The 21,391-nt window shown below is 41.5% G+C and overlaps 1 protein-coding gene across 2 annotated transcripts in view; it reads right to left on the reverse strand.

Moving 5' to 3' along the window:
* Window positions 1-21,391, reverse strand: part of GRIP1 (glutamate receptor interacting protein 1) — a 661,865-nt gene that overhangs the window by 444,765 nt on the left and 195,709 nt on the right. The gene's annotated exons all lie outside the window — the stretch shown is intronic.

Consider the following 21,391-nt stretch of genomic DNA (forward strand, 5'->3'; position numbering starts at 1 on the left):
TTAGGCAACTCCCTACAGGTGTGCGCTGGCTTATTTATTGAGAATATTGTATGGCATCTACGCCCTTTGTGCTCAGAGAAGTAGAACAGTTTTACAGAGATACGCACATGGATGCAGAACACAGAAACTCCATATGGCTGCAGAAAAGAAACTTTCTCACAAAAAACCCTAGTGTCTTGAACACCAGTGGAGTTTACATGACTCTTCACCGATAAAATGTTGTGCCACAGTATTTTGCAGCCCATCTCACCAAAAAAAAAAAAAAAAAATCACTAAGCAGAAAATACAAATTCCCAATCCGGTTCAACATCTGTACACAGGTTCCTCGTGAACCCTAAAATTAGTCATGACTCTTTAGCGTGAATGGCAAGAGCAGAGTAAGTGGGGAAAACGTAGGGCTTATATAAGGCCTTCCTGCCAAATTCCTTCGAGGAACATGCAACTTGTTCTATCACAGCAGAGGTATAATTTTGAAAACGACTTAACTTCCTACCTGAATATGGGCTCCGTTGAGGTGCAAGAGCGGATCACTTACATCTCAGGCAGGCTTTGAATGCAAAGAATTAAGCAGATGTGTGGGTTGAACTGGACATTTTACAGAATAATAATTAGTGCTCTGAAGTATCTACTTGGGGATGTTAAAAAATATATATGTTACCAGGTCCTTTTAAGCCATTTTCTGTGGAGGACCTCAAAGGATAGTACTGGCTTTCACTCAATGACCCTTAGAATGGCTCTACTGAGGTTTTCGAAGATTCAGGAGTGAAAAGTATGAATAAAATATGGACCAATAAAATACCTTATAGTACTTTAGAGAACATTAAGTGAATTGCCTGAGGTCACTAAGTCCTAATGGTGGGGGGTAGGGGGGAGAACCTGGGACTCCTGGATCCTAGCTTAAAAAAACCTAGAGCTCTGCTTCCATGGTATGCTTCTTGGGGGACAATCCCATAATTAATTTAAACAGCTTTCTGGGGCATATTAATTATGTATGCTGTCTGTACACCAGGCCACTCTGAAAGCAGAAAATGGCTTCCCTGCTAGTCCTAAATGGATGGCTTTCCTCTTAGTGATGCCAAGGTGCTCTGCAAGGCTCTTAGAAGGAAGCAGCAGCGATGCCAAAAGGGCTGAGAGCAGGGATGGGGCAGAGATTTCTTATCTGGCCGTCTCATGTCATCTCAGAAGGTCCCCTCAGCCACCCAGGAACACCGACCCTTCTTTCCAACTGTGAAGCTTCGCCCCAACCCCCCACCACAGGTCCTCATCACTCTCCGGGGGAGGCCTCCCAACTGTCCATGTCCCTGCACTGTAGGCCATGGCCCAGGGCCCAGCTGCACCCAAGAGAGAGCGCTCCCTGCTGCGCTCCATCTCAACCAACGGTGACAGCAGCATCTCTCCCCTCTGCCTGCACCTGTGGGGACTGCAACTACGCTGCAGTTTCAGGGGGCTCACACCAGAGTCGGGGGTGTAAACTCTCAGATGGTAAGAGGAGGACAATTAAAAATATGAAGTCCTAAGACTGAAATGCCAGAACAGAACAAACACATCTGAAGTTGGTTAGGAAAAGGATCCCTGATGGTAATATGGCATCTGGTTAAGGTTCAGGACAAAAGGAACCTTATCTTATTAGATGTGCTGGAGTCTAGAACCAAAATAGGACTTGACCCGCTTGAATTGAAACAAGAGCTGATGAAAACTATTTCCCATCTCCCCTTTTGTAGCCAAATTAAATTACCTACCGTACCCTAAAGCACGTCTGTAGTTTTGAGCCTACTGCAATGGATCCTGCCGTTCACTCATGAGCAAACACTTACTAATGTTAAATTAATGATATTAAATAGCATTAAATATTAATATGTTTCACCTAGGCAGTACGAGTCCCTCCTCGTCCACGGGGACTTTATTCCAAGACCCCTAGGGGATGCCTAAAACCGCAGACAGTACCAAACCCTGTATATATATCATGTTTCTTCCTGGATGTACATATCAATAAAGTTTAATATAAATTAGACACAGTAAGATGTTTAAAACAACAAATAATAAAATAGAACAATTTTGCAATATTGCAATAAGGATTATGTGAATGTGGGTGCCCTCTCTCTCTTTCCCCCAAAATATCTTATTGCACTGTGCTCCCCTTCCTCTAATGACGTGAGATGATACAATGCCCACTTGGCGACATGAACAATATGAATGACATGGGCGCTGAACCGTCGTGTCAGGCTACCACTGGCCTGACAACGTGTTTGAAGAAGGATCATCTGCTCCCCAACTGTGGTTGACATGGTAACTGAAACCCCAGACAGCGAAGCCTCAGCTGAGGGAGCACCGCCGTGCAAGGATCAACCAGTCCCTGCTCCTATGCACTTGACTTCTCATGGGGTAGGCCAGATAGGCCATAGGCCAATAAACATGCATGAGGGATCAGGAACCTACAGGAGGAAAGATCAGGGAGGCAAGGAGACAGAGTGACAAGTCTAAGTCATCAGGGAAAGCAGTTCTGATAAGGTGACATCCGCGCAGAGGTCTGGAGGAAGCAAGGAGACAAAGGTGTGGGTGCATGGGGTGCATCCCAGCAGAGGAAAAAGCGAGGGTGAGAGGTGTTGTGGTCTGGCCTGTTCAGGGAAGAGCTGGGAGGCCCGCTGGTATCCTATAGCATGGTGCTCCTCAAACACTGTGGGGGAGAGGGGGCAACAAAAGAACAAACAAAAAACAAATACAAAAAAAAAAAAACCCACTTCTCTGTTTTTCACAATCCGTCACAGCTCAATTATTTTATTAAAAAAAAAAAAAAAAGCAACTTAAATGTCATGGTGATATTTACTGCTCTGAAAGCTTCACAGACCCAGGGCCGTCCTCAGACTAGCAGCGATCCAGGAGCCACACTGAACATCCGATGGGCTCAGGGAGGCCAGGGTCAGGGCTTTGAATCTTGTTCTGGGGGTGCTGCACCACCACTAGAAGGTTTCCATCAGAGAGACCTTTGTTCTGAAGGTCTGAAACTTCCTTTGGACTGAAACGTCCTTCCCTCACCATCAGAAGCAAGGCCTCGCCCAATTACCTGAAAACTATATTCACCATTTACAGAGAAGCCCTCAGCCAGGAGTCCTCTGAGCCCTTCACCTTCTTGTGAATTGGCCTGATCTCAGGGCTCCGCCTCCATGCTCACTAAAAGTAATCGCTTTCAATGAAAATTTCTCACTTTTTTTGGTCTAGTCTTCAAGGCACTCATGTTATACTATATCAAGATTTTTGAGTCCATGCCACATCTCTCCAAAAAGTCCGTAAACTCCTAGATATCCAAGACCATTTCATAAATCGTATACTTATATGTTAAGCTGACACTCAATACATGCTCTTGAGTTGAGTTCTAAACTAGATGTATAAAAAAAATAAAAATAAAAATAAAAATAAATAAATAAACTAGATGTATAAAGATCAGTCATCAATAATATGATATGAGTATACACACAGTTTTTTAAAGGCCTGTTTACAGCATTTTTGGTAAGTGCTGACATTTCTCAAGCTCCCTATTACTCTATAGATCAAATCCAGAACATTATTACTGGATAAAACTTTTATAGGTCTAATCTTTAGTCTATAGCGTATTTCTTGAAACACATGGCCCATTGGCTGGAACTTGTGAGCATTTTGGTGCTATATAGGTCTCTTTCCTAACAAAATGGGTTCTAATGCAAGTTTGACCCCGAAAGCTGAAGAATTCAAAGGTTCCCTGAAAAAAAAAAAATCAGTGACCAAGAAACAGCACTGTTTGTAAATATCCCAGACCTACAGTTAATGTTCAAATTGGAAGTAATTATCTGCTATGTTAAATGAGTAAGAGAATAATGAAACATCTGGATAAGGGAACCGTAAGAGAAAAACCTAGTGGCAAGTTGAAAATTGAGCTCTCCATACTTTAGCTCAAAGAAGCACAGCAAGAAGATTATTGCTCCAAAATGCAACATGAAAAAGTTCATGGTGAGTCTAACTTTATTTTTACTAGCACAAACATATTTGGCTACACATTCTGCAGTGTTGTGTCTTTAGATTGAATCATGACTGGGATGAAATTCTTGGTTAAAAACAAAACTTTTTTTTTTCCTGATCACAGAATGGTATTCTTTTTTCACAAAATTACTACTTTTTCCTTTACAAAAGAGGAAAATCTCTTAAGAGCAGTAGGCTGTAAGAAGAACTACCTAAATTAAGCAGATCTTTGCCGCAGCTTTTTTTTAAGGTTTATTTAGTATTTATTTACTTATTTATTTATTTATTTATTTATTTATTTATTTATTTACTTATTTTTAAGAGAGAGAGGGCTGAGTGGAGGGAGGGGCAGAGGGAGAGACTCTTCAGCAGGCTCTGCACTGAGAGCCAAGCCAGATGTGACTCTGGGCTTGATCCCAGCACCCTGAGACCATGACCTGAGCTGAAATCAAGAGTGGAGTTGGACACTTCACTGACTGAGCCACCCAGGTGACCCTTTGCTGTGGCTGTTTTGCATGGACAGAAATACATTCACTTCTAGCTGCCAAGGGACCTTCTTAATTTGCCACCTATAGTTTAAAAGGTCTTAGTCCATTCAGGCTGCTATAACAGAATGCCATGCATTGGGTGGCTTAGAAGCAATAAAAATTTATTTCTCACAGTTTTGAAGGCTAGAAAGTCCAAGTTTAAGGCATAGGTAGATCCAGTGTCTAGTGAATTATAAATGGCACCTTTTCTCTGTGTCCACACATTGCAGAAGGGATGAGAGATCTCTCTGGGGCCTCATTTTTTAGGGTACTGATCCCATACATGAGGGTTCCACCCTCATGAGCTAATCACCTGCCAAAAGCCCCATCTTTTAAATAGCATCTCGTTGGGGGTTAGGGTTTCAACATTAAGAATTTTGGAAAGATAAGCATTCAATCTACAGTAGTCAGCAATATAGTCTACTCATTACTACACCTACCCATCCATCCATCCATCCATCCATCCATCCATCATCCATCCTGTTCATTATGATACACATTCCTCTGTCTGTTGATCTATCCATCCATCCATCTGCCCACTCATCCACTCACCCACACAGAATCTCTTTCTATCTATCAACCGACCAATCTCTCTCTCTCTCTCTCCCCCTTTTGTAAACTTCAGAGTGCAACATCACATCTCCTTCCTCAGAATCACAAGATTTAAAATTAAGCACTAGGCATATCTTTATGCTTACCTTCTTATTTCCTTAGTTAATCATATTTCTTCAGCAATTCTCCTGTTTTTGCCATTTTCCCCAACCCACTTTTCGCCTTTACCTAAATTCAATCTTTTTCTTCTATATGTAACTCCCCATTTCTTTCTTTCAATCTGCAGAAGAAAATTTCAATGAATCCCATAACGTTTGTTCAGGGATCTATGGAAAGCAAGAAAAGAACAAAGAACCATGGCTTTCCTTTGCCTGGTAGTCTCTCTGGACCCCCTCCTGGGGTTATGACTTTATTTGCTGCTCCCAACAGACTTCTTACTCAGTGGCTTTTGTACTAAAACTATGCCCAGAGAAAACGCATGAAATAACCTGTAGCTCTATGAAAAACCTAATAGAAAAAAGAGAAAGACCCACTTCTCAATGATTTTAAACTCATTTTTAAAATAAAAAAGCAGTTATTTCATATTGCACATTTAATAAGCCATGACCAAAATCTGATCTTCCTAGACAAATACTGGTATCCACTGACTGAAATAATTCCATACCTGAACAGCTTGAAGCACTCAATTGTCATTGTTTTCACTACAAAATTATAAAATATAGAGTTTAAGCATTTGGAGATTATCTTTGGACAGGGTTGGAAGAGGCAGGTAGGCAAGGGGCAAAGAGCTCTCAAATGTATCTATGTTTGTTTCCTAAACTGGTTGGTAGATACACAACGTTATAATATTCTTTATACATACATTATAATTATCTTCTCTACATTCATTATGTAATGAAATTATTAAAGCCTATCCTTTGGGAAAAAATTGTGATTATAATGTCATCTCTTTAGAAAAAGGCAGGAACAACACCTATATTCTGTACGTGTACGCTTTTAAATGAAAATAAATCCACCAGAAAACCAAGTGTGGTGCTAAAGATACGTCACAGGATAGAAATGCCTCACAACTTTTTGTAGAGTTGTGAGGTAATGAATATAAAAGAACCTACCATGTTGCTTCAGCAGTTATTCAGTGAACATCCTTGAAGTCAAATACAGATTGCTAAATGAACTAAAACCTACAGGCACACATGCAGAAGTTGGTAGTAAGCAACACTAAATTTTGGAACTCCAGATGAAAAGAAAAACATGAATGTTTTTTAAAAAGACTTATTTACCAGAGAGAGAGAGAGAGTGAAGGGGAGGTGCATTTGGAGACAGAGAATCTCAAACAGACTCCCCGCTGAGCAAGGAGCCCAATGTGGGGCCCAATCCCTGGACCCTGAGATCATGACCTGAGCTGAAATCAAGAGTCTGGCCTCTTAACCCACTGAGCCACCCAGGCACCCCAAGAAAAATGTGGTTCTTTATTTTTTGTTTTTTTAAGTGGGCTCTATGCCCAACATGGGCCTTAAACTCACAACCCTGAGATCAAAAGAGTCACGTGCTACGAACCAAGCTAGCCAGTTGCCTTATGGTTCTTTATTTGAATACAAATATGGGAATAGAAGAAAGGAAGAAGTGACTGGCAAAAAATCAGATACTAATAAGTATCACATAATCAATCTCAACATATCGGCAATAGAAAGGCAAACTGCTTAAAAATCCAACCTGTGGTTCACTTAACTTAAACAAAGGAAACTAAGTCCAAAGGAAATTTAGTCCATTCGAGATGCTATAACAAAACACCACAGAGAGGGTAGCTTAAAAAAAAAAAAACAAAAAACACTTATTTCTGACAGCTCTGGAGGCTGGAAGTTCAGGATCAGGGCACCAACGTGCTTCGGGTCTGGTAGAGCCCTCCTCCAGGATGCAAACTGCACACTTCTGGCTGTGTCCTCACACAGTGGACGAGGGCTAGGAGCTCTCCGGGACCACTTTTCTATGGGCACTGATCCCATCCATAAAGGCTCCACCCTTCATGACTTAAGCGCCTCCTAAAGGCCCTGCCTCCCAATGCCACTACCTTTGGAGTTAGGATTTCAACGTGTGAATGGGTCAGGGGTGGGGTGGGGGAGATTACTGACAGGAATATTTGGACAATGGCAGCAGTAAAATATGGAATTACTTAGAATTTCACAATAGAAGATGGGGCGGGGTAATGTTGACTATGCTACTGATAAGCATGATCAGGAAGTGACAGGGGAAAAAAGTCTGTGCTGGTAAACAGGAGTCACTGTGAAAATAAAGGACAAGGAAAGAGGGTTCCCTTTAGAAATATTACAGAAATGAGGAAGATAAACAGGTGGGGAGAGGGCTCACTGAGGCATTTTTTGGCAAGCATTTTGTATGTCACCCCAACTAATCTTCCCCAAACTATGAAATGTAGATTTTTTAAGATTTTATTTATTCATGAGAGACACAGAGAGAGAGAGGCAGAGACACAGGCAGAGGGAGAAGCAGGCTCCCTGCGGGGAGCCCGATGGGGACTCGATCCTAAGACCCTGGGGTCACGCCCTGAGCTGAAGGCAGACGCTCAACCACTGAGCCACCCAGGCCTCCCTGAAATGTAGACATTAATCCTGTCTGTACATGTGAGGAAATCATACCTTTGTCAAATTAGAAAAGTTACCCCAAAGACACAAAGTTAATAGCCAGGGCTTACAGCCAGATATATCTGACCCAAAGCCTAAAATTTGCCTACCATGTCATCCCAAGAATAGAAAAGGCTATAAGATATAGTTGGGGTGAAGGAAAGAGGGGACCATGATCTACCCCCAAATGGTGAAACTAAAGAATTACAGATATCAAACAAAAATTTTGAGTCCTTAATTGCAGCAGTTATTAGGAAGATGTGAGAGCTAAAATCATCTTTCGAAGCAGACAGGTTGGACTAACGCTAAGAATACATGATGCTCCGTGTCTCATTGACACACGAGACATAAATAAATCACCAGGAGTGGTTGGGATAGACCTCAGAGGCTTCAGGGCAGGGCAGGATGAACCAGGGAAAGTGGGCCAAAATGTACCACTTGTCACTTACAAAACGATCCTTGTGCAGGGAGTCTGGAAGGCTCCCAGCATGATGCTAATACAGGCTACGGGGTCCGGAGGTCGAGGTCAGCAACTCGAACTTTCACCAGCAGGCAGGCTCTGTCCCTCTGGAGCTTCAGGGACACCACACAAGTGCATCTCTCTTGCATCTCTTTCTACAGTTATTTATGCACATGGCTCACCCTCCTGACGATGTTTCTGGACGCTTGGCAAGGGCTACCTCTTCCTCATCTCCTCTGCCTGGGCAGCCTGGCCTCCGGGCCTGTACTTCATAGCCACTCAATATTTAGTTGAATCAACCCCTGCCCACGTCAGGAAGCACACCTGCTGGGTGGAGAAGCAACCGTGGTTTCTGTTGAGGGAAATACTAGGTCACTGGTCTACTAGCATTCTTCAAGAAACTGCCGTCGGTTAGTGGCTGAGAAGAACCCGTGGACCTACTTTTCCAACTGAATCGCGTCGCTAACGGGGAAAATGTTTTGTCAAGGGAGGAAAACCGGTTCAAAGCTGTAAAGAAGGAAGGATAAGTGTGTAATTTCTCTTGAAAAGGCACAGACAACAAAGAGTCTGTTGCAGCTGACCTGAATTAACATCTTAAGAAAATATAAATCATCTGGCTGAGGAAGCCAGAAAATGTTCCAGATTGCAGATAAGAAGTCAAGCTGATGAGCATAAATGGCAAAGAAAGTGGCAAAGAGTTGAGCGGAATGAAAAGTGACAGATGCGCTTCACTGAAGACAAATACAAACTAATGACTAAAATATAAAAGTACCAGAGAGCACGATGGACTGCGAGCCGTCGGTAAGCATCCAGGAAAGCAATGAAGGGCCTAAACTCCGAGGCATTTTTCTGAACACACAGACCCAAATTTCCAAGTAATTCTCAGGCAGCATTTTGGAAGAACGACATGTACTATTTTCCTTTTTTTTTTTTTTTTAAGATTTTATTTATTCATGAGAGACACAGAGAGAGAAGCAGAGATACAGGCAGAGGGAGAAGCAGGCTGATGTGAGACTTGATCCCGGGACCCCAGGGTCATGATCTGAGCCGAAGTCAGATGCTCAACCGCTGAGCCACCCAGGCGTCCCTATTTTCCTTTTGCACCAAACCTGAATCTGCGACTCTGTCTGAAGACGGCTGGGGTAGAAAAGGATCAGGAGAGCAACAGCTAAAGCAGGGGTCTCAGCAGCACGGCCCAGGGGGATGACTGTTTGCTGCGGGGTGCTATGGGGTGCAGAAGGTTAAGCATCATCCCCGACCTCTATCCACTGGCTCCAGAGGAAATCTGATAAGCACGCGACAGAAATCAAGATTCCTTGAGAGAGTTGTCGCAAACAGGCATCCGTTAGCCAAATTCCAGGACTGCGCATGTGGTTACCATCGACGGTCTCTGTGATCTTGACCACAACACAACCTTCTGAGACTCATTTTTTTTTCGTGTGTAAAAAGGACCTATCTCCCAGCCTGGGTGTGAGTGTTAAAGAAGGGAAACAGTTGGAAAGCAACCACTGGAATTGTAAGTGGAGGAAGAAAGGTTTCCTGGGATCACCCTGGAGTGCAGACTCTTGAAAAATTTAGACAGTGTTGCAGTTTCTTAGCCATTTCTTTCTTTCTTCTTTTTTTTTTTTTTTTTTTCCCAAACAGAACCACCTTATGAAAACCTGTGATAATTGTTACAGAACACTTCTCACTTTTTCCCCTGGTTAATACATAAGGGCTATATATTCTTGGAATTCACTCAGGACCAAAAAAAAAAAAAAAAGGCGGAGGGAGAAAGCACAATCACCAAGATACCTAGGAAAGTCCTGATCTATCAGTACTTAGGAAAGCAGATCTCGGGTCAGAACACCGGAGTCCAGATGCCAGCACTGTGCTCATTAGCTGTTCCTTTGTGCCAGTTTTCTCCTCTATAAGATCAGATAATAATATTACCTACTTCATAGGGTTGTTGTAAGGCTTTAAAATAACTAATACCTGTAAGGTACTTACAAGAGAGTCTGGCACACAGTAGGTATCCCTAAGAATTGGTATCACCATCATCATTGTCATCATTTGTCCTCAGGATCGCACTAGGCCAAGTGGCAGGAACCTTAGGCCAGGGGACCCCCCACCCCAGCCTGAAGTGTAAAGATGGCAGAGTTAAGCTTATTTATTTCATCTCTTCTCATAATAGACCCCTTATCTCCATATCATGCCAGGCAGTGCTTTTGCTGAGAGACTTGAAATTAAAATAAGATTGAGCAATGTTGTCCTGGGGCCGGGGATTTTTCTTGAACTATTCACATTGGTACAAAATTTAGCACCTAGCCTGCTGGTACACCTGAATCCTCCATCCGCTGTTTCTAGGTTTGCTTCCTGGTGCCACCAGAATGATGCAATCTTCTGAGTTGTGGTCAGCAGGACCTCTGTCTTTTTTCAATGCATCCCATCTGTGCATAACTGTCACGTTTTCAAGCTACCCGGCACCTGCCAAACCCTTCCACTAGGTTTGAGAGATCAGTAGTTTTATGAATCTGCCTTCATCAGAGCAGAATCCAGAAATATCAAATTCCCACACTCCCTTGCAGCTAAGATACAAGCATTTGTACTAGATTTCGCTTGCCAGTCACATACTCCTGAATCTTCGGATGCAAACAAGCAACTTAAGGAAACAAACTTTGGAAGGAGTCCATCTCGCTGGCTTTGTGGCAGCAGAGGCAGCCGGTAATCAGGGGCAGCTCGCCCAGGGGTTTTCTCCTGTGTTCACTGGGCAGCAGCAGTTACAATTTACCCATCGGGCTGGTGTTGATGCAGGCTTTAGGGCTGTTCCTGTAAGTTTAGATTCAACTACTGTTGTATGTTTGGACTCCAGCCTTCCCCACAACTCTATGAGCTACCTAATATCTTTATCATCAAATCCTTTTCTGGTTGATCAGCCCAACTTAGTTTGCTTCCAGCTACATCTATGAGTAAAGTTTGCATGTGTGGATGGATGGATGGGTGGACAGATAAATAGACAGACAGATGGATCTCCTGTTACAAGACCTGCTATTTAAAAATGACAAACACTGGGGATCCCTGGGTGGCTCAGCGGTTTAGCGCCTGCCTTAAGCCCAGGGCAGTCCCAGGATCCAGTCCCACATCGGGCTCCCTGCATGGAGCCTGCTTTTCCCTCTGCCTGCGTCTCTGCTTCTCTGTGTGTGTGTGTGTCTCTCATGAATGAATAAATAAAATCTTTTTTAAAAAATGACACTTTGATACAGTTGATACAATTATGTTTACCCTAAATGTGCAAAATTTTTCTCCAAAGTTTTCAATAAATACAGCTTCTACAGAGAAGGAAAGACTTATTAGTTTAGGCCTTTGCGGTTGACAATAATACTTTGTCATTGTAATTAATGTCAAGTTTACCTTATCAATGATTTTTCTAGTTAGCCAAATAAGCCAAATTAGCCAAATTTTTCTAGTAAGCCAATAAATAAACTACCCCAAAACTTAGTGACTTAAAACAACAGTTTTGCTATGCTCACAGATACAGTGGGTCCAGATTTGGATAGGGCTCAGAGGAGATATCTTCTTTCTGTTCCACAAGTCTGGGACCTCTGGAGACTCCCTTTTCCTTGATCATCCCAGTTGCTTAGCCTGAGCTACTCAAAGACTAGGACTACTGACTGGAGCACCTACAGGTTTCCTGGCTCCCTCACAATATAGTGGCCTCAGGGTAATCAGGCTTGTCACTTGTCAGCTAAAGTGTAAAAAGAGGACAGTGCATTGCCTTTCATGACCCATCCTAGAAGACACATACCCTATTGTTAATTCCAGGAGAATCTACTGGCCAAAGTAGTCATGGGCCTGCCCAGAATCAAGGAGAGGGGAATTGGACTCCACCTCCTAATGGGGAAGTGGCAAAGTTGAAGAGCATGCGGGATAAGATGTACTATGGTAACCATAGTATTATTTTTTTGGAAAATAAAATCTGCTGCAGTGACGCTAGGAAAGTGGATTTAGAATCTAAGTGTTAATTTAAGGGTGTCTAGGAGTCACAGACATTTAAACTGCTGGGGCATTTTGAGGCTTGATATTATCATAATACTCTGCATCTGCTATAGGTCTCAAAAGGATAAGCTGACTTTCTCAATTTTGCTTCCTATTTTCATCCATCAGTACATAATTTGACTATAGAACACTCAAATGGAAGAGTCTGGTGACTACCTATATTCTGAATACTAAAGTATCTCAGTAATAGTCCAAATTAACATATAGTTTGTGTTTTCTTCCAGCTTATCCTAAGTCTCTGGTGCTATGGTTCCTCTGCAAAATAGTTAAAGATCCCTTGAAAAATCCTGTTTTGCTTTCACAGCAAAGTCATGAATATAAAGTCCTTTTGACGATAAAAGGATTTTTATGATGCTCATGTATTTCCTCTAGTTTTATAGATGGAGGCGGTTGTTGATAATGGCATGATAATTTATATCATATTCACTGAGCAGATCATTGCAACTGAGTTTTTCATTGAAAAATTCAATTACATGTCTCTACATTTTAACACCACTGCCATAGGATGCACTGAAATCTTTCCCAAGTCCCTTCTAGGCAAAAATAGGTTCTGCTACGTAGAGTCTCTTAAGATTCTTGAAGGACATTTCTCCTCTTCATCAGTATGTGTTCTAGGGGAGACATACACTGTTCCAGGATACAGGCTCATCAGTTATTCTCTTGGTAGGTGTAAAACCTTTGACTGTCTGATTACTAAGCTAACACCTGGGAGCTACTACTCTTAAGGTACCAAATCCTTCCAGAAGAAAATATATCCACCATTTTTAAATGTAGTGTTCATTGGTTCCTTAAGGTTTGAGCTTGAGTCTTACCCATTGATGCCCAGTTCAGCACACTTACGTAGTGTTTGTTCAACAAATGTCTGTTGGCAAGAATTGTATGATTACACATTACCTCTATGAATATATGGTTCATGTACAACAATACTGACTTTTTAATATTTAACTAGGATTTTAGACTTTTAACTTCTGGTGTCTGGCATTCTATGAGATGATCATTAATATTCACATTTGAAGATCTATTACACTTCACACATACATACCTTATCTGTATGCTACAAAGTTAAATCCATCAGAATTGGTGATAAGATCCATGTGACAGGACCCATGTCTATCTTACACATTTCTTGCACCTCCTAGCATAGTGCCTCAAACAGAATAGGTATTCAATAAACATTTGTGAAATGATGCAGTGATTGATTAAATAAATGAAAGAATGGTATGTTTGGATCTTAGGTCTCCCTGTCTTGTTCATTCATTCTCTCATGAACCATTCTCATCCTAAAAATTAAGTTGGTAATACCCGCATTATTACAAAATAGGACCTTGCCTTCTTTAGAAAATAATTGGCTCAAATTCTTAGGCCTCCATCCCCAGAAAGGTTTTAATTTCTATCAGCAAATTATGTAAATTGAACTAGGTCCCCAGGAATGGTCCTTGATTGGACTGAACAATTGCAAGTGCCACACTGATACGTTAAATGAACAGGAAGTGACCAGAATGTAGTTATCTAGCTGCAAAATTCCATTTTCACAGAGTTCCTCTATGATTGCTAGGATTGCTAGGGCTCACCCATTCCACAAACTACTTTCATAAACACTACACAACCACTATAAAAATAAAACCCTGGCATTGTGGTTAGTTAGATAGTAATTAAATTCTATGCACATCCAGAATTTTGCTAGTATGTACATTTTAATAATGAGGTTGTCTTAAAGGCTGTTGAAAGGTAGTGGAAGACTTCATTGCTTAACCAAAGTCTGCCAATTATCCTTTAACTTTGCAGTTTTACTAGGCTCAATCATCCATCATATTGTGGTGTTTTAACCGGTTACAAATTAAACAGGAAAAGTAATAAGAAAAGAAAACTAATTTTCCTAGACTACCCTAATCCTGCCAAGCATAAAAATGCACTTAACTGAGCAAACTGCTGAGAGATTAATATAGAATTTGTGTGCTACTAAAGAAATCATTATAGCAGCTAAGTTCTGGGAATATAGCCTCTGCAAAAGTGAAGGGAAATATCTTTTTCAAAAATAGTGGTGCAATAACATTAGATATTTATTCTCTACCAGTGTAAAAAGGATTTTATTAGTATAACTTCATTTAAAGTCACGTATGCAAATCTCCAGTGTGTCCGTGAAGAAAATGTCTCAATGGCTAGGCAATTTAAATTACAGTATTAGCTAAAAGGAACAGGATGAACATTTAACTTAAAACAAAGAAATCTGCAAAAATGATAATAAGAATCAAGCGGAGCTAAAAAAAAAAAAAAAACAGCCTATCTAGCTGCTTAAAGAAAAAAAATCTAGTTAAGTTATAAAGAAAATCAAGGTTAAAGAACATTTTTATTTCAGACAATTCTTTATCACTGTCCTCATTGTCATCATCATCATCACCACCACCACAACTATCCTTTACCAAATGTTTACTCTATGACAAGCACCTTATATACATTTTCTCATTTAATCCTCAAAACAGCTCTGAGTTCAGTTTTATTATTACCTGTGCTTGACTCTTGAAAAAACTGAGGCCCAAACAGGTTAACCAGCACAAATTATTTGCCTCAACCTTGTGTAAGTGGTAGGTTCCAATTCCAAGCAGTCTGATTTCACATGTCCTCATAATTATCATCTGTCTAGATATTTCTGACCCTATGTCTGATGGACTGATGGGCACAGTAGCTATCAACAGAACAAAGCTGTCCGGCAGCTCATGAGCTACATGAAGCTTAATAAAACAGGTGACTAGTTTTGGGTAAATGAAACTTTCTGGTTCCCAAATTCCTCAAGGAGGCAGCAGGACCACGCTAGAGATTTGCAACTGGCCAGTACCAACTGTTGGGGAACAATCTGGACATTTATGAGGAGGTGGGATCACAATGATCGTGGGCCACTCTTGTGGGCATTTGGTGGTCAAGAGTAGGTCACAGAGATTGTAATGAGAGGACAATTCCACTAAAAGAAAAACTGTCCTATGTTCTGCATCATTTTCCAAATGTTCCACCAGCCATTCAGATATTAGATAAACCCTTTTCCTAACTATTTGAGGCTGCATATTAACTCTTTTTTCACATGTAAACACGAAGTACTTTGCTGTTTTAATACACAATGATTTTCTAGGAATGCAGCTATAGGGTATGTGTATATGTGGGTGGGCTGTGTGTGTATGAATGACTCTTGCTTCATTTTGAACTTTATCAGTAATAGTTCACCATCTGGGAAAATTGTACCATTGACCTACTGCCAATTATGGTATTTGAGTTGCCAATATAACATACCTGAATCTGAAAGCATTTGTGGCTCTTCCATTTCTGGTGCTTCAATGATACAGGTACAAACATCTGACTACTTCATATGTCTTCCAGAGAAGTCATACTCAAGCATTTATATATTGATACCGATGCATATACACTTTCATATGTTATAAATATAATTTATATTTATATAAAAAACTTTATATTTATATAAATTTCATATAAATTATTTATAAATATATAAATTTATATAGAAATTATATATAAATTTATATTTATTTTATTTATTTTTTTTAAATTTTTTTTTATTTATTATTTATGATAGTCACAGAGAGAGAGAGAGGCAGAGACATAGGCAGAGGGAGAAGCAGGCTCCATGCACTGGGAGCCCGACGTGGGATTCGATCCTGGGTCTCCAGGATCGTGCCCTGGGCCAAAGACAGGCGCCAAACCACTGCGCCACCCAGGGATCCCTAAATTTATATTTATATAAAAATATATAATTTATATTTATATAAAAAACATTTTTTTAGATTTTATTTATTTATTCATGAGAGACACAGAGAGGCAGAGACATAGGCAGAGAGACAAGCAGGCTCCATGCGGGGAGCCCGATGTGGGACTCGATCCCAGGACCCCGGGATTATGACCTGAGCCAAAGACAGATGCTCAATCACTGAGCCACCCAGGTGTCCCAATTTATATGTAAATGATACCTAATTTTATTTAAGTATACATACGTAATTTTATACATACACATTTAATTTTATTAGACATTATCTTATTTTAATTTTCCTTTACATTTCAGAGTGTGATATTGATTTTTTAACATATATATCTGTTGATTATATTATTGGTGAAATTTATTTTAAGTCACAAAATTGCTATTACTAAATATTTGTCAAAAAAGGGCGCACTGGTTGTGATGGGATAAAGAAATTCTGGACGAGGGTATCTAGGGTATCTAGGGTCTCACCCAGCTTTAAAATTTGACTTCATCCTATTAAATAAAGCCATTAGCAGGGATTTTTCTCTACAAAAGTGACTATAGTCAAAAGCAAATAGCACACTCCCGCTTACTTAGCACTACTGCTCAAAAAACACACACTTATATTTCTGGAACTTCCCTAATTTGCAAATTTGTGTAACAGGAAGTGCCTTTCTTAAGCTATGAGGCAGGAAATGGCATTCCACATCCATCCCTGCATATCCATTTTCTTCCTCTTAACCTACACATAAAACACACCTGGCAGAGAATCAGGTGGATTAGAAAATGAAATTAGACTATGCTTATAAAATAATTTTTGATGAAAAAATATTAAAAAGTGAGTGAGAGGAGTAACAGAAATAATGAATGGCACGTGGGAGAAATGGTGTGGAGTTAAAGTAATCTGATGACTCTGTACTGTGGGCCAACATAATAGAAATATGCAGAGGATTACAATGAAGTATCATATTTTAAATAAGGGAGAGTTTAAAGTTTCCTCCGTGCCTCGCCATCTGGAAAGTTCCCTTTGTCACACAGTCATTAAACAGGAGTTCAGAACTTTTTTCAGAGGGCTGTGAGTGGCCTCTCTGAAGTCCCTTCTCACCTTCAAGTTCAGCCAACTAAACAAAGGTGGACTGAGCACTCAGGGCAGAGCACCGGGCTGGGTGCGAGGGAGGACGGCTGTAATTAGGAGATTCCTACATTCCACATTCCGGGTGGACACATATATACCTAAATCTGAAGTAAGGAAAACTCTGAAAAAAGATGATGAGGGGCACCAGGTGCTAAAGGAGCGTGGGAGAGGGAAAGATTCATTGCAATGGGGGAATCTGAGAAGGCTTTTTTGGCCAGGGGTGGGATCTAAACTGAGCTGGAGGGAAGAGAAGAAAAGCTTTGATAAACAGAAATGAGCAGGGAAGGGGAGGAAGCCCAGACAAAGGAAACAACTTGAACCAGGCTCTGGGAGAGGAGAAGACATAGGGGCAGGGAGTGATGGCATTGGGGTGGAAAAGGGACACGGAAGGGGGCCTAAATAAAGATAATATTTGAAATCCAGGTTGAGCACTGAGGCTACGTTCTGTAAATTGAACATTCATTAAGCAGACTGCTCAAGCACCTGCTATGTATCTGACTCTGTTTTAGGCAGTAGAGACGTAGCTGAAAACAAGGCAGATGAAAATTTCATGGAGCTTATGTATTTGGTTGGAGGAATGCACAAGATAAATAAGAAAGAACATACAGTGTGTGACAGGATGAAGAGTATTAGGGAGATGAAGGAAAAACGGAAGAGGACTCGGAAGCCTCCAGTTTAGAATGTCCAGGAGAGGCCACACTGAGAAAGCAGCATTGCAACAGCAGCTCCTAGGAGGGGAATACACGGAACGGGGATTCAAGAACAGATCATGCCCACCACGTAACTCTTAGAATGGCCAAAATGGAATGCCGACAATACCAAATGCTGACAAGGACATGGAGCAATGGGAACTGTTCGCTGGGGGAGATGCAAAATGGTCCGGCCTCTTTGGAAGACAATCTGGACGTTTCTGACAGAACCAAACATACTCTTAAACCCAGAATCCAATGACCACACTCCTTGGTCTTTGCCCATAGGAGGTAAAAACTTACATCCACATGAAAAACAGCACACGGATGATTCTAGCAGCTTTATTCATGGTTGCCAAAACTTGAAAGCAGCCAAGACATCTTCCTTTCAGTATCTGAATGGATAAACTGTGATGCAGCAGATAATGGACCAAAAAGAAACGAGCTACTGAGCCATGAAAAGACATGAGATTACCTCATGTGCGTATTGCTAGGTGAAAGAAGCCAATCAGGAAAGGCTACCAGCAATATGATTCCAACTACATGACATGATGGAAAAGGCAGGACTACGGAGACAGTAAAGAGATGTGTGGGTACTGGTGGGCAGAGAGAGAGAGATGCATGGGCAGAGCACAGAGGATGTTTTAGGGCAGTGGAAATACTCTCTGAATGATATTGTCCTGGTTGACATATGTCATCATACATTTGTCCACACCCACAGAGTGTGCCACAAGCAAGGGTGAACTCTAAGGTAAAACTATGGACTTTAGGTGATTATGATATTGAATGTAGGTTCATGGTTGGTAAAAAAAAAAAAAAAAAAAAAAAAAAAAAAATTACCATTCTGGTGAGTGATGTTGATCATGGGAGAGGCTCTGCATGGGCGGGAACAGGAAGTATATGGGAAATCTCTGTACCTTCATCTCGGTTTTGTTATAAAATAAAACTCTCTAAAAAGAGTCTTTTAAAAAGAGATATTGTGAACACTACAGCATCAGATTTGCGTTTGGGGGTGATAGCTCCAGAAACGATATGGATCACTGATCTGCGGAGTGTATTGGGGGTGGGGGTGGGTAACTAAAGAAGCAGCAGAAATGCATCGTACATCATACAGCATTCAGGATTTCCAGCTACACAGCAACGTATAAAAACATGCCTACAAATGATAAAAGTGGTTATCTTTGAGACGGAGGAAGGGAGAAAAGGGAGGAAGAGGAAGGAAGGTGATATAGGAAAGGGTCTTCAAGGGGCTCTTACTCTTTTTATTGTTCTCTTTCTTACACCAGGGAGGGGTTACCTAGGCATTTGCTATATTAATCCCTATTTCTAGTTGCATGTCTGAGATAGTTCACAAAAATTAAAAAAAAAAAAAGACAACCATAAATGCGGAAGGTAGGAGTAATTAAAATAATTCCTATGTGATTACATTACTATGATTACCATTTACGATCACCAGGCACTAAGGGATACCCAGGAACCACATCAACTAATCCATACCACAACCCTGTGCAAGGGAGTCTGGTTATTCTCTTTCTTGTACAGGTAACAATATACGTGCGGCGCAGACTAGGTAACTCAGACAAGGCCACACAGCTAGCAGAGCAAGCCACACGGTCTCCAAACCAAGGCAGCAAAGTTCCAAAGACTGTACTTAAAACCACTGAACTAAGTAGCCTCTCCAAAAACAAATAAAAGCTTGAGCGGGAGCACACTGAAGAGTGGGGGGAGGCTGCCCAAGATGACAAAACAGTTAAGAGGTAGTGTCAAGGCAAAATGGGTTGAAGCGCAACTAGCTACAAGATTCATTCATTCATTCATTCCTTTTTTGTTCAGTGTTCAGCCTTTAACACATACTTCTCAAAGCTTACGTGCCAGGGTCTATTCTAGAGGCAGCAATGTAAGGGTGGATAAGGCATCTTTGGGCAACAGCAATGTGGTGTGGTTAGTGCCACCATAAAGACAAGTGCAGAGGGCATGGGAGCCCCTGGGAGGCCCACCTGGAACACAGACTTCAGAGACAATTTCAGATGGCTAAGGGGGAAACCAACTGAGCAGAGGCTGAGGTGTATGTGGATGTGTTTACACCAAGGCTCAGTTGAAGAAATGCACGTGGTTCATATGAGGAGAGGGAGGGGGGCTCTAAGTATTTGCAAAAGATGAAGCAGGAGCGGTGAGCAGAGGCCCGTTCCTCAAGGGCATGGTGGGCCATCCAAAGGTAGGAAGGAGCTAAGGACGGGTGAAATTGAGAGCAAACTTAGTGTGCAAGAGAGGGAGCAGAGGAAGCCTGAGCACGTCACATCTTCTAGAACTGGGGGTGTAACATCATCTGCTAGGAGAGAGGGAGGTGGAGCCCGGAGAAAGCTTTAGGATAGAGTAGGTCAGAAATATTCATGTTAATTAAACTGACAGGAAATTAACAGGGGACCCAAAATAAATGCAGCCTGACAAAACTGAGGACGCGGTGAAGGCGAAGTGCCTTGACGTTGGATTTGTCGGTCAGCGCACACGTCGATCAACATCACGGTTGGGGGATCCCGATCCATTCTCAAGCATTTAGGAATGGAAGCAGAGATTGCAGGAATAACCAGGGAATAAAGACAACCAGGCTGTGCATGATGGATTGATTCTTGGACTAATTTTTACATTATCTATAAGGATTCAATGGCTAGTAGTCATTAGGAACATAGACTAATGAGCTGTTTCCAACTCAAAGAGAGCTAATTTTGTAGCTGGAATTGAGCAAAAGTCACAGGAAGAAAATGCCCGCCATGGACAGTAAGTAGTGGGAACATGGAGGGACACATATAACTAATTCATAGTAGCCAGAAATTAGCCAAATGAACCCCAAAACAATGCTGTTCCGATTAACTGATCTGAACCATTCCATAGGCAAACCCTTAAAAATTAAGTAGACTTGGGGCACCTGAATGACTCAGTGGTTGAGCATCTGCCTTGGGCTCAGGTCGTGATCCCCGGGGTCCTAGGATGGAGTCCCATGTCAGGCTCCCTGCATGGAGCCTGCTTCTCCCTCTGCCTGTGTCTCTGCCTCTCTCTCTGCATCTCTCATGAATAAATAAATAAAATCTTAAAAAAAATTAAGTAGACTTTTCATTAACGGCTCTTAAGGTTCACCCGATGTGTGCCCCCCTACAGGCACCATTTCCAAGTAAGTGGTGAGATGAGTGAGAAAAACATCCCCAGTTCGCACGGGTGGCTCAGTACGAGCAGTCGGGTTTTCAGGCATAATTTCTGCTGCTCTTCTGTTCTCTTCCTTTCCTGCAAATGACAAGGGTCTCACTTAAGTGGGAAAAGGAAGATCAAAAGGGTTTTCACTTCTTTCCCCTTCATTTACTAATTCCTGCAGATTTCACTCCCACTCCAAATGGGCTATCTGATGAATGGTAAAGAGACTTCCTTAAAAAAAAAAAACACACACACACACACAGAGTAGGAAGAAATAAAAAAAGAAGCAGAAGCTTTTGTGTACAGTAGTGGCACAGAACTCCCTTCTTCTCAATGCTAATACCAGGGGGACAGTTTTAAGCCTCAATCTGTAAAGATGTGCTCTGGGGTTCACAAGGAAAGTAAAGGGTAAAATTCTTAAAGCATAGAGGGAGAAGCTGTA

Source organism: Canis lupus, chromosome 10 (assembly GCF_003254725.2).
Source record: "Canis lupus dingo isolate Sandy chromosome 10, ASM325472v2, whole genome shotgun sequence".
NCBI lineage: Eukaryota > Metazoa > Chordata > Mammalia > Carnivora > Canidae > Canis > Canis lupus.